Genomic DNA, 17,126 nt, shown 5'->3' with positions numbered 1-17,126 from the left:
AAGATCTTCTCTGCAACCCCCAACCACACATAAGATTATTATATTATTTAGGGCAGGGATTGTGTTTATTTTATTCACACAGAATCTATAGCACATGGAACTGTAGTAGGCCCTCAATGAATATTCAATAGCTGAATAAATGAATAAAGAAATGAATGACTGTATAAGCAGTTTTTCTCTACTGTATTCATCTATCTGCTTCTTTATCCATACTACTACCCACTTATGTTTTACTTAAAACTACTTACCTCCTTACTTAAAACTATTATTAAGCATAAGTCTCTCTACTATCCTTAATGCATGAAACAGAGACCTTTTCTCACCCAGTAAAAAAGATATTTATCCACTTTCAAGGAAGACCCAAAAGAACTGGTAAAAAGATGGTTTGCTGACCTCTATAGTTTAGAACTAAATTATTCTATAGTGACAACCCACTGTTTGTCCCTCATGACCTCTCAGCTTTTATATGTCATAAGATTCTACCTTATTTTAAATGAATTGCTCATTTTGACAGAGTAATGATGGTATATGACAACTGGCAGCTGTCTCATGGCATTTCCTTTAGCTAGCTTTACATGATTCAGGCAATGTTAGGTGATTTCAGGATGTATACACCCTTATGTTGGGTTTGTCTTCTGATTTCTTTGTTCCAAGAGCATTCAGTTTTGGTTTTGCACACATGACAGAGAGGCCTTCAGTTACTTTGGTTCACAGTAGGACTGCTTTCTCTGCTATATTAGAGAGTTGGAGAATTGTCGGAAAATCTTAGTACAGTTTCTGAACTAGAAACTTACCATTGAGCTGTTTCTTCATGTGTAGTCATAGTTGTGATGGAAGTGGGCATCCAGCGACCTGGGTGTCAATCCTGACTTGTCCTCAGTTCACTGTGTCACCTTCAATATATACACTGTGTGATTCAACCTAGAATCTGCAGAGATTCTCTCCTATTGCCTATCCTTTCAGTGATACAGGAATTAATAGAATGGTTCACTTTTGTGAAGCTTAGTAAAATCCTTCTATAAAACAAATTCTATGCAAAGATGGTTGAGAGAGTGTGTGCAGGATTGCTGGTGTTTCACACTAGGTAAAACAGAAGCACCTATTCAAGTCAGCACTGCAGTGGGCCTACTAAAAATAGGCTGATTCTGCTGTGTGATATCTTAGGATATTTTTATTGATATCTCCTCTCTTCCTGCCAAAAGAAAAGCTTTCAGGCTGGAAGGAGGAATTAGAGTGTGTTTTCCTAGGAAAGTAGTGCCACAGTGAACTGTATGTTGATTCGTTCGTCAAGCAGGTCTGGCAATTACCTTGGAATACTAGGGCTTCATATTTTTCCTAATGTTTTTCCTTCTGCTTCATCATTCCTGATGAGAGAAACAAAACAGCATAAAGAAAAGCTACAGGTTACTCTGAAAACATACAAAGTTTCTCAGGAGTAGTTGTCTTAGGTGGCGCTCTGACCACAGTGCTGAGAGCCACACTGGTCCAGTAAAGCAGGACCCCTTGCTATTCATTTCTTTTCCCACTGCTGCTTCCAGAATTTCTTATCTCTTGGCCTGGCAAATCACACTACACACACACACACACACACACACACACACACACACACACACACACGCACACACACCCATCCCTGTCCAGTGCACCCAGTGGGGGGAAGGGGACAGAGAAGACAAAGTCATTTATATAATGTGTCTCCCTGCTGAGCCCCTAATGGCCAAAGCTTTTGTTCTGCATTCAGTGGCTGCATGTGATGGGCAGGAAGCTGCAGTCTCCCTTTGTTCCATAGCCTTATTCAGCAATTTAGATCCATCATAAAAATCAAATATGCATGTTGCAATCGCCTTGTGTACAACAGCTTCAATTTTCACCTTTTCTTAATTTGAACTCCACAGGGGAAGAAAGAGAATGAAGGGAGAAAGGGAAAATGGGGGTAAGAAAAAAATTGCTTTGTATTTTTGCTTAGTGGACTGTAAAAATAGGCAGTAATGAAAAAATATTTTTTTATAATCTCATGGATGCATCCCATTCAAAACTAGACACACCGCCAAATTAGTCCTTCTGAAAATGCCCTGAAACCATCCCAGTTCGGTCAGACTCCAAAACTTGGATGTGAAATGATGGAAAAAGAGAAAAATAGGAGAGCATTATAAAAGGGTGGAAAGAGGAAGAAGACTCTTTAGGGCTTGAAGAGTCATTCTGTTCAGAGAGGTACCACTGTACCACTTATAATTATGACCAAAAAGAATGTTTTATGTTCAGCGATTGTCATGAGTGTCTTTTGTAGAAGTGATGATTTGGGAAAAGGTTCATAGAGGGAGTAAGAGATTACATTTAAAGATGTATTTCCTCTCAGTAAAAATGAACACATTGACAGAGATGTTTTTGTTCACTTATTGATTTGCACACTATATTTAAAATTTTCACAGAACTTCAAAGGATGTGTTCCCTGGAGTTCAAATAAATTTGCATCAGCAGCTTTGGTATTGATTATTCAGAAAAATATAGAAACCATTTACCTACTCCATAATTAGACTTGAGCAATAACTTCATAGAGGGGTTCATACCCTAATATAAACAATATGGCCAATATTCAATTTAATAAAAAATAAAAGATCTGAAGAACTGTGCCTCTTTATGCCTGGTTTCACTTACTAATATAGATTTTGAAGGCTCAAGCTAAACTTGAAGCCAACTAGTTTGAAGATCCTTTGCCTGTTGTTATAAATGGAGCTCGTACAGGGTAATTCCAGGGAGATTTGCTGTGGTCAACATTATACAGACACTGAACATAATATAGGCTGGATGCAAACGAAAAGGGTGATCTTGAGGGTCATTCAAGGTTGAAAAGCCTTTGATTGTCTGGAATGGAGCTGCTTCTGGAAGATGTACCAAATGAGTCTGGGATCAAAACCAATTTCACAAGTTTGATCCAGTTGTAATATGGAAATCCACCAAATTCTGCTATGACTAATTAGAGATGTGTGAAGAGGATTTCCCTTCTCCAACATTATTGATTTTTCTTTCAAACTCCTCAGTTTCATGGAGAAAATCTCTGGCATTTAAAAGTGTTCAATTTAGTACAGTTCACTGATGCATGTAATCTTTGCTAACTGCATCCCATTTTCTCTCAACTGGGTTTTTCAAGCCCTCTTATGTTTGGGTATATTTTAGGTTTACTTTATATTTTAAGTAAAATCAAAGGTGCACTGAGGACATACAGATACTGAGAGGATAAATTTAATAGTGGGATTTTTTTTTTAGCTGAAATTTATCCATTTCCTACATTGGAAATATGGTAAATTACCCTTGCCTACAAAAAAGTATAATTTTAAAAAGTGGATTCCACACAATTTAAGCCTTCATATGAGTCAGGAGATTTGTTTATGTCCTGAAAAAAGTAAGAAATTTAAGATGGATGAAAGCACCTGGAAATTCACATTGGATAAAATCTGTGATTGTATACTACCACAACTCATGCAAAAGCTATGGCTCTGTGCTACCTCAACCCTTCCCTTCCCATCCCATTCTTTAATACTATTCCATATCCAATATTGTAGGCAGATATCATATACTGTAACTTCTCATTCTCATTAAAGTGAGGGCCATATGCTTGCATTTTATGTTTTCAGCTTCCTTCATATAAGGAAAGATGTTAAACAGATGTATTAAGTGATAAACATTTCATATTGGAGACTGAAACCTTTTCTATTTGAATTTAAGATAATTTAATATATAAAGAGACATATTTAATTGAACATTTTCTTCTTCCCCATCATGTGGGCATTTTGCTCTCAGGTCTCTCTCTCTAAGAAATAAGTTGGAGAATGCCTACAGGAAAACTTGTTTCAGGATACTCTGTTTGCATTTTAGGTCATTCTAATTAATAGTGTTATTCTTATCTAATGCTTTAAATATAGATGTTAGATTTTCTTTTCCCTCAGGATCAGAGTCCCTCAGAGTGCCTTTTTTCTTTCTCAGTATTAAATATGTGTGAAACTAATCATAGATCTCAATTACTGAAATCTTTTCCTCTGCACACAATCACACAGGTGTTGCGAGTGCAACTTCCACAATTAGACAATCTCAGTTGAAATTCTGGTTTCAGCTCTGTGACCTTAGACAAGTTAAGCTTTAGTATCTTCATTTTTTTTTTTTTTTTTTTTGAGACAGAGGCTCACTCTGTTGCCTGGGCTAGAGTGCCATGGTGTCCGCCTAGCTCACAGCAACCTCAAAGTCCTGGGCTCAAGCGATCCTTCTGCCTCAGCCTCCCGAGTAGCTGGGACTACAGACATGCACCACCATGCCCAGCTAATTTTGTCTATATATTTTTTGTTGGCCAATTAATTTATTTCTATTTATAGTAGAGACAGGGTCTTGCTCTTGCTCAGGCTGGTCTCGAACTCCTGACCTTGAGCGATTTTCCTGCCTTGGACTCCCAGAGTGCTAGGATTACAGGCGTCAGCCACCACACCCAGCCTGTATCTTCATTCTTAAAATTAGTATATGAGGACACTAGGACCTAATTCATAGGATCTTGTTAGTTAAATGAGATTATGTAAAGCATTGTCACAGGTTCATTTCCTAAGGAACCAGACTCTGAGGTGGAAATTAACATTCAGGGTATTTATAAATGGGTGCTGTCAATATCTGTGAAAGGTGAGCGTATTCCCAACAAAGACCTCAACCAACCCTGCAGGAAGGTTTTTTTCAACTGTGAAAGCTGACAACTGATGGCTGGTTTCTTTTAGCTCTCTCATTAGCTGTTGAAATAAGTCCTTTTTTCCTGAAAGGAAAGCTGGGTGGCACATTACAATGTCCACCAGAAGAGTTTAGTAGGTACTCAATAAAAATTAGCTATATAGTAGTGTAAATGTATATTTACCTGTGAGACCATTCTCAGTTTTCGGTATCCCAAACAATTGCTCCTATTATATATTTCAGTTATAAGGGGCAGTGTAGTGTTTTAGTAAGAATATGACTTCCAGAGCCGTACTTCCTGGGTTTGAGTTCCAGTGTTCTCATTGGCAAATGAGTGACCCTAGGTGCATTAGTCTCTCTGAGTCTGTCTCCTCATCTGTGAAATGATAATAACAATAGTACCATTCTCATAGGGTTGTTTTGAGGATGCAGCATGTTAATACTTACACTTTGAACAGTGCCTGGCATGTAATAAGCACTCTGTAAGTGCTAGTGCTTATTATTTTTTTCTTCTCTCAATCTGGTTAAATGCATACAGTAGGTCCTCACTTAATGTCATCAATAGGTTCTTGAATACTTTGACGTTAAGTGAAACAAAATAGAATAATTTTTATTTCTCATCAGTGTTATAATGAAACATTATTTCATTATCTGAGGACCTGCAGTACATCATTTTACTTAAAGTTACAGTTTCCAAGAACCTATTGACAACATTAAGCAAGAACTTACTGTAGTCAAAGAATACTTTGGAATCAGACAATTCTGTCACTTACTGGTTACTGTTATCATGGACATGTTATTTAGTCTGTGATCCTTAGTATTCTCATCTTTCAAATAGAAATGATGGTATCTACCATATGGAAAGCACAAAATATATGAAGTTATTATGAACCTATGTTTGGTTCATAATAACTGTGTGTGTGTGTTTAACTATAATCCTGTCCCTCAGATGTTTTGAAGATTCTGTGAGTTCATGCATGAAAAGCGCTTAGAATGGTGCCTAACACAAAGTAAGTGTTCAGTGACTGTTAGATAATAGGATGGTGGTAAGGACGACTCTGCACAGTGCCTTGCATATAGTAAGCACTCAAATATTATTGTTTAAGTCCTCCATGAATCTATTTTCTTCATTTTTTCCTTTTAGCCTTTATTTTCCATTCCATCTGGCCTGCTGTACCTTACTTCTTGAATATTCCTTTCCTCTTCCCTCACTTACTTGTAAGGATTTTGAATATTATGTGTGGGTCAACATTAAATCACATCCTCTAACATACTTAAAAAAAAAAAAGAAACAAAAAACTCTCTACTTTGTTTTTATTCTGGAGATAATAAGGCTGATGAGTGATTAAACATTATCTTCAAGTACTGAAAGGCTCTTGCTACAAAAAGGGTGGTTGCCACTTCTCCATCTTCAGGACAGAAGAAGAGAAATACTCTTAAATGGAACGTAAACACAGCATGGATGTCAAAAGAGGATGATAGAATCTCCAATTCTGAGAGGCTGAAAACAAAGAATATTCTTAATTTATCTAGAATGAGTATGTACATATGTTTCCAACCAAAAGAAAGAGAAAATTCTAATCTTTTCTAGCCATACAATTTTCTGAATGCGTTATCCCAAAATATTTTAAATATTGCTTCCTAGTGTGTACCTTGCTTGTGCTGTGTTCTTCTGTTGTCATCTTTCCTGGTTTCATAATAGCTGGTGCCCTTTATAAATTCATCAGAAAAATATCTTGATTTGGCATAGCCATCTATGATTTATAAAGGCTTATAAACTGTTTCTCTTTATAATAGTATATTATAATAAATAATAATGGTAGCCAGAACTTTCTTTTACATTCCAGAGGAAATAAATAGCCAGAATAAATTCATCTTGTTCATACACACAGGATTTTTATATTGTTTTAGATTTAAACACTGTGAAGTGTTAACATTTTACATTAAGTTGTTACTTTGACAGAGCATTTGATAATATAATTATGGCCTTTATAATCAATCACGTAGAAAAATCATGTTAATTAAATAAACAAAAACTGAAGGAAAAGGAACATTTTGACTGGGTTGCTTTCATTGGAAGAAGAAAAAGAGTGGCTCAAAATAGAAGCAGACATCTGTGAAAATAAAGAAGAAAAATCTGCAATTGTTAAAAACCTATACTCTCTTTTAGGTTATCATATAGAGAATTATAAAATTGCACAGCTTCAAACATACCCCTTAATAGATATATTAAAGCCATATTTTTCCCCTTTTTTTGTTTTTAAATTTTGTTTTAAAGCTGCATTTTTGATGACACAAAACTATTGTCATTGTTCATACTTTGAGCTAGTATGACATTTTTTGCCCAGGAATGTTAAATTCCCATAAATTCCATGCGTAGTAGGTTTTACATGTTAAATATGTAAAACTTGAGACTTTCTTTCTCTGGGGGTATATGCATTATATCTCATTGTTTTTTTTGTTTTGTTTTGTTTTTTTGAGACAGAGTCTCACTCTGTTGCCCCGGCTAGAGTGCTGTGACCTCAGCCTAGCTCACAGCAACCTCAAACTCCTGGGCTCAAGCAGTCTTCCTGCCTCAGCCTCCTGAATAGCTGGGACTACAGGCATGTGCCACCATGCCCAGCTAATTTTATATATATATGTTTTTTAGTTGTCCAATTCATTTCTTTCTATTTTTAGTAGAGACGGGGTCTCGCCCTTGCTCAGGCTGGTCTCGAACTCCTGACCTTGAGTGTTCCTCCTGCCTCGGCCTCCCAGAGTGCTAGGATTATAGGCATGAGCCACCACGCCTTGCCTATATCTCTTTGTTTTTAGGACTTTTTCTTTGGGTTCCTCATTATTATCCCTGCTGAAAGGAGACCTATGCCCAGTTGGTATGTTTTTTGAGAGGCATTTATACCACTGGAGAATTCCCAATCATACTTTCCCATTTAGACTTCTTCCCTTAAAAGTATGAGGGGCATAGAATGATTGTTTTTTGGTTAAACACTCTAGAACTTTTATTTTGGTATTTTCACGGTTTTAAATGCTTTGCATGTAGTAGGAATTCAGTAAATAATAGCTGAATCTGTTGTCATTTTCAAGGTGATTCTTTGGAATGCTATGTTTTAATTACATCAGCGTCCAAAACAGTTCTGGAATTGCCTTCAGAGCCTTGGTACAGTCTTTTGAATATACTTACCTTTTCATATCAATTAACATCTATTGAGTGTCTACAGTATTTATTTTTTAAAATCATGCTTTCACCCATTAGTAGTTCATTTACTTTCAATTGTAGCAGTTGCCCACCAGTCTACCTATATTAGTAACAATAACTAATTGCCGAAGGAGGACAGTGAGAAATAAGTAATGGTTCTACTCTTCTAAGAGTTATAATTTAGAAATGTACTTGCAAATTAATGTAGTATAAAATATAATTTATTTAATAATTAGAAGCATACAGTGGAGTAGACAAGGTAATCTGGATGATCATGGAAGAGATAGCATTTCAGTTGCTCCTTCATGGGTATAGATATGGCTAGGAAAATAGGGGAGAAGGGAATGGCAGGCAAAGAGAAAATTGTAAGCAAAGACCAGAAAGCAGAAAAGTGCGTAATTCAGTCAGAGAATGGTGAATACTAGGTGAAGTAGCAAAAGAAATAGGGAGGTAGAACAGTGGAGCCAGGTCCCTATACTAAACTCAGTGCTGAAACATACTGTTTCCTTTGAGAAGTGACTTGAACTCTGTGTCTTAGTTTTCTCCTCTCTAAAATGGAATAATATTTATATGTACCTTACAGCATCAATATGAGGAATAATATATATGATGCATCTAAAACAATGGCTGCACATAGTAAGCACCATGTGTTAGAAGATGGGATAATGGAGAATGTTCCCTGCTGTACTGGAAGTCTCTGGAGATTTTTGAACAACACAGTGAAAAGATAGGAGCTATACCTTGAGAGTATGATCCTGGCAGTACTGTACACAACTGATCACCAGAGAGACACTGGTTAAAAGACAGATCTTGGGAAGGGGAAATGCCAGCTTGGAGTAGGGCATTGGCTTTGGGAGTGAAAAGGGGAGGGTGGATGCAAGAGGCACTGCAAGGTCCCCAGGACATGCATATACTAACCTTTCAAGTGTTTGGACTGAGGGTCTCTGTTTTTAAAACAATGAAAAGTTATTTGGAGCTGGGTGCAGTAAACTCATGCCTATAATCCCAGCACTTTGGGTGGCTAAGGTGGGAAGATTGTTTGAGGTCAAGAATTCGAGACCAGCCTGAGTGGGCAACATAGCAAGACCCTCATCTCTATAAAAAAAATTTTTTTTTAAATTAGGCATGGTGGAGTGCACCTGTAGTCCTAACTACTCAGGAGGTTGAGGCAGGAGGATCACTTGAGCCCAGGAGTTTGAGATTACAGTGAGCCTATGATTGTGCTACCGCACTCCAGCCTGGGCAACAGAGTGAGACCCCATCTCTTTAAAAAAAATAATGGAGGTATTTGGAAATAAGTCTAGTGACCAAGGTGGGGGATTTTCAATTTTACAAAAAGATTTAAAAAGTAATGAGACAAATTTTGTTCCATGGCTTTTGAAACTGATACTATAAGGACAATCCGAAAGAGAATCACTAAAAAAATTTAAAATGTATAGTACATTTATAAGTGGAAGACGTGTATTTTCCCCATGTTATTAATGTAAAGGAAAATACTTTGTTGTATAAATGTTAGTGTACTTATTTACGTATCAGTAATATTGTATATACTGTCTTTATAATGAAATAATTTGAAGTTGAAAAATAAATCATTAATTTATTATGATTACTTGAATACTTACAGAATGGAGATTAAAAATATAGTTGAAGATTCAAGGCCAGATTTTGGCCTTTTATTCATTTTACTTACCATCTCCTTCTGATACATATACCTCCTGAATGCCACCACTTCTTATTAATTTTCTTTCTGTTACTATTTGTTTTTAAAACAAATAGTATATTTAAAAACAAAAAACAGCTTGTGAAAATGAAAAAAAGGAGAGGATTGGGTAGCAACCAGGATTTGTTAACTTTAGGTACTACTAAAGCAAGGGAGGGGACTTCTTTTACTTTTGGCTAATGTCAAAGACTTTGCATAGCTTTTCAGAGATGCATTCTTGCACTACCATTTTCTGTATTCTATTGCAATTTCCTGATACCATTATTGAGTTTATTAAGGGTCTCCTTACTATATTGTTTACCCATGTGCAGTTCACTAAGTACTGGCCTATGTGCTAATCCGATCAGCTTTCTCTTATCACCCTGCACCTGCTCGGCATGGTGATGAAAAGCCAAAAGCCTTTCGTAAAAGAATTTCATGTGAATTGAACATTGTATTTTACTTAAAATACTCTTTTTTCAGTCAGATGAGCCACATTGCAAGTTTTTAAGGTGAAATTGCTAGGAATGTTTCTAAGATAAACATGCTGTTTATAGACATACATCTTTTAAATTATCAGTTGATGAATACATAATGGGATACACATTTGCACAATAATATCACAAAAAGAGAATGATTAGTAATTTGCTTCCAGTTAGAAAGGACTCTTGTGACTGGAGACTATACCAGGAGTGGGACTGTCTTTACTACCAGAACTAGACATCTGTTTTCACTTCTTTTATAGTGAAAGAAGGTTTGAAACAATGTGTAGTGTCCTAAAAATAAGACAGGACTCCTTGATGACTTAACAGCAGATATCTGGGTGGAGATCAGTGACAACTGTAGTCTGCCTCTTGATGAAAGGTAAGACTCAGTAGGGAAAACCTTCAGTCATCAGTTCAGCAAAAAATGTCAGACTTCCCATTGGAGAAACTGGAAGGACCTGGGATCTCTTTATTAAGTTCAACGTAGGATTTTCTAAATAATATTTGTTACCTGAGGCTCATTCTGTGAATGAAAACAAACAAAAAATCATTTGGCAGTGGGGATGCCAATAATCCAGTGTTTTAAAAATGTAATTACTTCTCAGCTTAGAGAATAGTTTGCCACCTGTATCTTCTACCAATTCCAAATATGTCGATTCTTTCCAAGCTTCATAGTGGGAAATGTAGGGGCTAATTAGTATAATACCATGCCGGTGGATGGCATGGGATAAAATTGGGATGGGATAAAATTTATGAAGAATTTATCCTAATTTGATATATCAGCAAAGAAAATGTATTAACATGCAAGAATGTAAGATTGAATTCTCAACCCTGAATGTCATTTTCTCCTTAGATACCCAGAACATTCCAAACTAACTTTGTATTTAAACAAGTTACCTGTTTTGACCAGCTGTTTTTCATTTGTTAACCCTGGTGGTCTCTTGTAACTGTTTAGACCAGTATCAGTTGTACTAGTTAGAAAAGCATAAATAAAAACCTGTGTTTACAGGGACATTTCTAGCAAATGAAAGCAGGAACCTTACTGTTTGTTGGAAATGGTAATAAAAGCTTCACAATTCATTGATATAACTTATATTTTGTTGTTCCTCTGCGTTCTACTGAAAGTCCTTCTTACCTATGCTCTGAAAGGAGTTTAAACAGCAACTAGTCACACAAATATGCCAAGAATTGTAACTGAGCTGAGGGACTCATACAAATAAGACTCTTATTAGCAAATAGAATACTGGTTTGTAGGTGTTTTGATATAACCAGTTGATATTCAGATTAGCCACCAGTAGGATGTTGACTATTGAAGTATGTGTAAGCAGTTTGTAAATTGTGAAGCATTACTAAATATATTTGTTCTAAATTTGCCCTATTCCTGTTGGCTGGTATGGTGGTCATTCATTCATTCAATAAGTATTTAATAAGTGCTTACTATGTGCCAACTACTCTTTTAAGTCCTGGAAATAGATTAATGAACCAAACTTAGTATTCATATAAGTAAAATTTTATACATAAATAAAGAATGTATAGAATAAAACTTAAGAAAGAAGTTCAGATAGTAGTGAGTACTGTGAAGAAGAAAAAAGCAGAATATTTAGGTAGGGGGTGAGAAGGGTGTGGGTTGTGGCAGGGAAAAAAGAGAAAAGTATTATAAGGCTTGGCTAGGAAAAACCAATCTGAAGAGCTGACATCTGAATTGAGACATGAGTGTTGAGAAGAAGTCAGCCATAAATTCCAGATGGAGGGAACAAGCTTGGTATATTCAAGGAATGACGAGTACCAGGTCATGAGGTGAGCAAAGCTCATAGGGATTTGTAATCTTATAGCCACGCAATGGCAAGTGAATGAAGGAACATGATAAACACTGAGTTTTGTTTATTTGTAAATTTTTCTTTTTGCATCAGTTCCTTCATAGCTAGAGACAAGATGAACCATTTTAAAGAATGACTGCTTTGCTGTTTTCTCCTAGTGTCCTAAGAAACCTTGCCTTATAAAAACCATGCTTCCATCCCTTCTCTTTGTTCAGAAAGACCTTCTCCAATTTTTATTTCCTTTCTTCACAAAATTTACTGAAGAAATACAGATTATTTCTTTTATGTGTTTTCATCATAAGCTTTTCAAAGAGAATGAAAATGCCAAGGAAATAGCTAATACAGTAATTATATATTTTGAAGCAAATGCTGCCTCTCTGTGTTGTGATAGATTCAGATCATTGTGAACAGATTAACCTATCTTAAGCCTCAGTTTTCTCCTCTATAATATATGGAGGTGACTATTATTTATCTTGGAAGATTATGTGAAATCATCAATGTGAAGTGTTTAGCACAGTGCTAACTCATGGAATAGATGTTTATGGAGTACTTACTGTTACATTACCATGCAGATCTTCACTGTTTTCGGTCACCTCCTAGTAAACCTTTTCTGCAAACTTATTTGAGTAGTCCCAGTAAACTTTTATGCCAACTTTCCCCGTCCATTCATGTCACTGATCAAATATCTTTTTCTCCAGTGTCTAGCTCAAAGACACTTTATGTTTATGAGACCATATTTTGGTAACAAAAATGCCAGGAGTCAGTGGTCTATTAAAAACCTACCACTAACTCAGGTTCCTGTTAAGCTCTTGACAAATCCTATACATATGGTGTAGCTACACCAAAGATTCCACAACATGGATGAAAATGTCTGAGTACGTAGCCTTGATCTCCTGAGCTGTATTTGGCCAATCTCCAGTCATTAGTTTTTATCTAATTAGTGACATTCCTGCCACATAGGGTTCATAGAGCACAGAATGTGTCCACATTCTGCCTGTGAAAACCCACTTTGTTCTCAACCTGCAAAAAGGCAACCTCTGCTTTTCATTTCTTTACAGTGTCATTTTGAATCTAATTGTTCTACCTACCTCCCTCTCCTTTCTCCCTTCCCCTTTCTTCTGTCCTTCTTTCTTTACCTCCATTCCCCCCTTCCTTCCTTGTAAAAGGAAGAAGGATGCACCTTGGGAATTGGTCTGAGAGAAGGAAACTAGCCTCATCACCTGAAGTGAATCTAGAAGTTTTCTTTAAACTCAAGAATGATTTGCTTCAGAAAGCTAACCTTACTATGGTCCTCTGGGAAAACCAGAACCATCCCACTACTACATTCTAGTTTCTGCTATTTTCCTTGCCTAGAATGCTTTTTCCTTTTCGTCCTTCCTTCAAGACTAATCTCAAATCTCACCTTTCCACTAAATCTTACTAACTCAGGACCTGACTGATCCCCTCCTACTCCCCTGTGTTGTATTCTTTTTGCTATTTAATTCATATTACTGAACCTGGTACATACCTTTAAAGGCTTGTTTCCCCAATTAAAGTTTAAGTTTACTCAGAGCAGTGATTGTGTCATATACATTTTTAGTATATGTTTCCATCTCTCCCCACCCCAACCATAATCCTGCTTTTTAAACACTTGAACATTCCTTCTTCCTTGGGGATAAGGGCATGTTAGCAAAGTTGTGTAACTTTTTGAGCTAAACCAAAGGCAACTGAATAGACAACTGTATATTTTGTAACATTATTGAGACCACATGGGCTAACACTTAGAAAGTTGTTACTGTTAGAAGCCTGTCTACAATAATAGATTGAAGCTAATTTGAATGCCTTGGTCCATACCCTGTTTCGTCCCAAATTTCCAAGTGACTTTAGAATTTGAGTATGAGCATCCAAGGCACATCTGTGGAAAAGTCAAGCCAATCCTTTTTAAAAAATTAGGCTTTTTGTGTCTTCTGTTATATGCATTTGATTCATTTAGCATCTCATTTATATCACCACCAGAAGACAAAGAATGAATGCTGTTCATTCAGGTTTTATTTTTTGGTGATAGTTTTATCAATTTGGTTACAGAAATAGGGAAGCTGATGCCTAAAGAAATTCAGAAACTGTGATTTCCTTTATCCATTCCTTCACTTCATGAGTTAATGACAAACCATAAGAACAGATTAATGCATAAAAGAAAGATCACTGTGTATACTCAGAAGAAAATAATTGCTAAAAAATGGGGTTTTAAAAAATAAAGAGGATAATAGCTAGTGAGCTCTGTTATATAAACCAAAGAATATCATTGAAATCTTAAATAAACAGGCCATCCAACAGAGGAAGACATCTATACTCGGTAACTGCATCCTGCTATGTACAAGTTTAAAAAGAAAGAAGAGAAGACAGTGCTGAGTGAGGAACCTTGTATACCTGGATGTGCTCTATTAAAAGAGGCGCTTGATTGCTCAGTAATTGCAGAGCTAGGCTCTTGGGGAGGCTTTTGTCATCCCTCCTTGGCTGACACCAGACGATAGTGTGGCTCTGTGATAAGAAACAGAGGACCAGTGTCTCCATGGTAACTAACTGAGCTCTATATATTATACCTCATTACAAATGAGGATAGATAGTAAAATATATATATATATATATACACAGTGAATATGTGTGTGTGTATGTATGTGTGTATATGTATATATATCCTGTCTTCTATCTAAAAAGTGAGTAGAATAAAAAAAAATAAAAATGTGATTACATTGAAAGGATAGGGTTGATAGACCTTTTTTCCCTATTGGTGCAGGTAAATATTTCATTTTTCAGTTCCTCTGATGGTTTTTTTCTGAACCCACCCAGCTGTAGCTTGAAAGATTAATGATGGGCAGCAAAAGAACCTGAGAAGAGGCAGTGAGTGAATAGAAACCAGCACTAGAGAAGAAAGAGTACTGCCTGGCCTTTGGGACAAATAAATAAGGATTTACTAACTCCTCTAGTTTCATCCCCATAGCAGGAAAACCTGGAACCCATTAGAAAGGAAATCTAGAGACTTTTATAACATAATGATTCCTAGAGTTCCAAACTTACACAGACTAGTGACAAGAAAAAAAGAAAGAGGGAAGGAAAATCAACAGTTCCCTTCTAATTTCCTCTTCTGTAGGTATTGATTTTACTTTAACACAACTAACTTTACTATGCCTCTCCTCACATAAGACCATTACACCTATGTGTAGATCTTTATAAGGTTAAACACACTTCCTGAAAACTTAGCTTGCCTGTGTCATGCGTTTTAAAGAAAAAGACCAAGTTAAAGAAGTCAACAGTGAATAAACTATTAACACTAGAAATTAAAACTTTGTATTCAAGACACAGAATGCAAATATTTGGTCAGAGAACAAAGACCCAGGAGCTTTTTGCAACTGTTGTATTAACTTCTATATATTAGTCTATCATTAGATAAATGACTTTAAGCTCTGAAGTAAGGACCCTTAGTAGCCCCGCAGGAATTTCTGTTGATCCTTTAGGTTTGTTCCTTTCCTACTTCTGTTTCTTTCTCACTCACTCTTAATTTCTGAACAAGTATTTGGGTCATTGCTAGAAAGGACATAAATATATTTTAAAAACAAAAATAGCTATTTCATCTAATCTAATTTTCTTTTTACAAATTTAATTTTTATGTATTGTATAGAAAACAATGGATTACCATTTGAACACTAAGGGAATAGTTTAAAATAGTCATTTACTTTTCAGACTGTGTTATTAGAAGAACTAGGTACATTTGGTGATTTTACAAATCTTGCATTCCGATGCGACTTGTAAATTTTTTTTTAAATATTAAGGGGGACAAAAGTTTTTGTTACATGGATATACACTGTAATGCTTAAGTCAGGATTTTCAGTGTGCCCAACACCAGGACAGTGTTCATTGTACTCCAATAGTTACGTTTTTATCCCCCTTCCTAGTTTCCAATATCCTTTATATTTTTTTTTTTGTGCCCATGTGCACCCATAATTTAACTCCTGCTTATTAGTGAGACTATGTGGTGTTTGTTTATCCATTCCTGAGATACTTCATGGTCTCTAGTTCCATCCAAGTTGCTGTGACTGACATTATTTCATTCCTTTCTATGGCTGAGTAGTACTCCATAGTATATATGTACCATATTTTCTTTATCCACTTGTGTATTGATGGGCATTTAGGTTGACTACATATCTTTGCAGTTGTGAATGGTACTGTGATAAACATTCGAGTGCAGGTGTCATTTTGATAAATGATGTCTTTTCTTTTGGGTAGATACCCAGTAGTGGGATTGCTAGATCTAATGGTAGGTCTACTTTTAGCTCTTTGAGGAATCCCTATACTATTTTCCATGGAGGTTGTGCTAATTTGCAGTGACCCCAACAGTATATAAGTGTACCTTTTTCTTTGTACACACACCAGTATCTGTTGTTTTTTGACTTGTTAATAATGGCCATTATGGTGGGGTGTGGTAGCATCCCATTATGATTTTAATTTTATTTCCCTGATGACTAGTGATATTGAACATTTTTCATATGTATATTGGCCATTTGTCTGCCCTTTTTTGAAAAAATTATGTTCATGTCCTCTGCCCACTTTTTGATGGGGCTTTTTGTTTTTTCCTTGCTATTTTGTTTGAGTTCTTTGTAGATTCTAGAAATTAATCCTTTGTTGGATGTATAGTTTGCAAATATTTTCTCCCATACTATAGGTTTGCCTGTTTACTCTGTTACTTATATTATGAACATAATTTTCTACCTTTTAGGTCCTTCCTGATTTCTTGTTTCTCCACATGGCTTGTGAAAACTTTTTATGAGAGTCTTCCAAGGTAAGTGCACTGCATGGGGGTGAGAAAGAAGGGAGGGAGAAAACATAGCTATGTATACACAAGAGGAATATGTCCACACATAACTTGTACACAAATGTTCATAGAAGCATTATTCATAATAGCCAAAAGCTGGAAACAATCAAAATGTCTTATCAACTGATGAATAGATAAATATAATGTGGTATATCTTTATGATGGAATATTATTTGGTAATAAAAAGGAAGTACTAATACATAATACAACATGGATGAACCTTGAAAACATTGTGTGAATGGAAGAAGCCAGTGATAAAAGACCTACTTATTACATAATCCCACTTATAGATAATTTTAAGAATAGACAAATCCACAGAGTCAGAAAATAAGAGTGGTTACCTAGGGTTTGAAGGGGGCATAGGGAGAAAGATGCTAAAGGA

General features: G+C 36.0%; 1 long non-coding RNA gene across 1 annotated transcript in view; it reads left to right on the top strand.

Moving 5' to 3' along the window:
- LOC105858938 (uncharacterized) overlaps positions 1 to 17,126 on the top strand; it is a 111,428-nt gene that overhangs the window by 35,567 nt on the left and 58,735 nt on the right. The window contains exon 3 of the long non-coding RNA XR_001148318.3: positions 16,649 to 16,711. This is a non-coding gene — a long non-coding RNA (uncharacterized LOC105858938). The remainder of the gene's footprint in view (positions 1 to 16,648; positions 16,712 to 17,126) is intronic.

The sequence above is a fragment of the Microcebus murinus genome, chromosome 20 (genome assembly GCF_040939455.1).
Source record: "Microcebus murinus isolate Inina chromosome 20, M.murinus_Inina_mat1.0, whole genome shotgun sequence".
Lineage (NCBI taxonomy): Eukaryota > Metazoa > Chordata > Mammalia > Primates > Cheirogaleidae > Microcebus > Microcebus murinus.
This window is presented reverse-complemented; position numbering and strand designations above follow the sequence as displayed.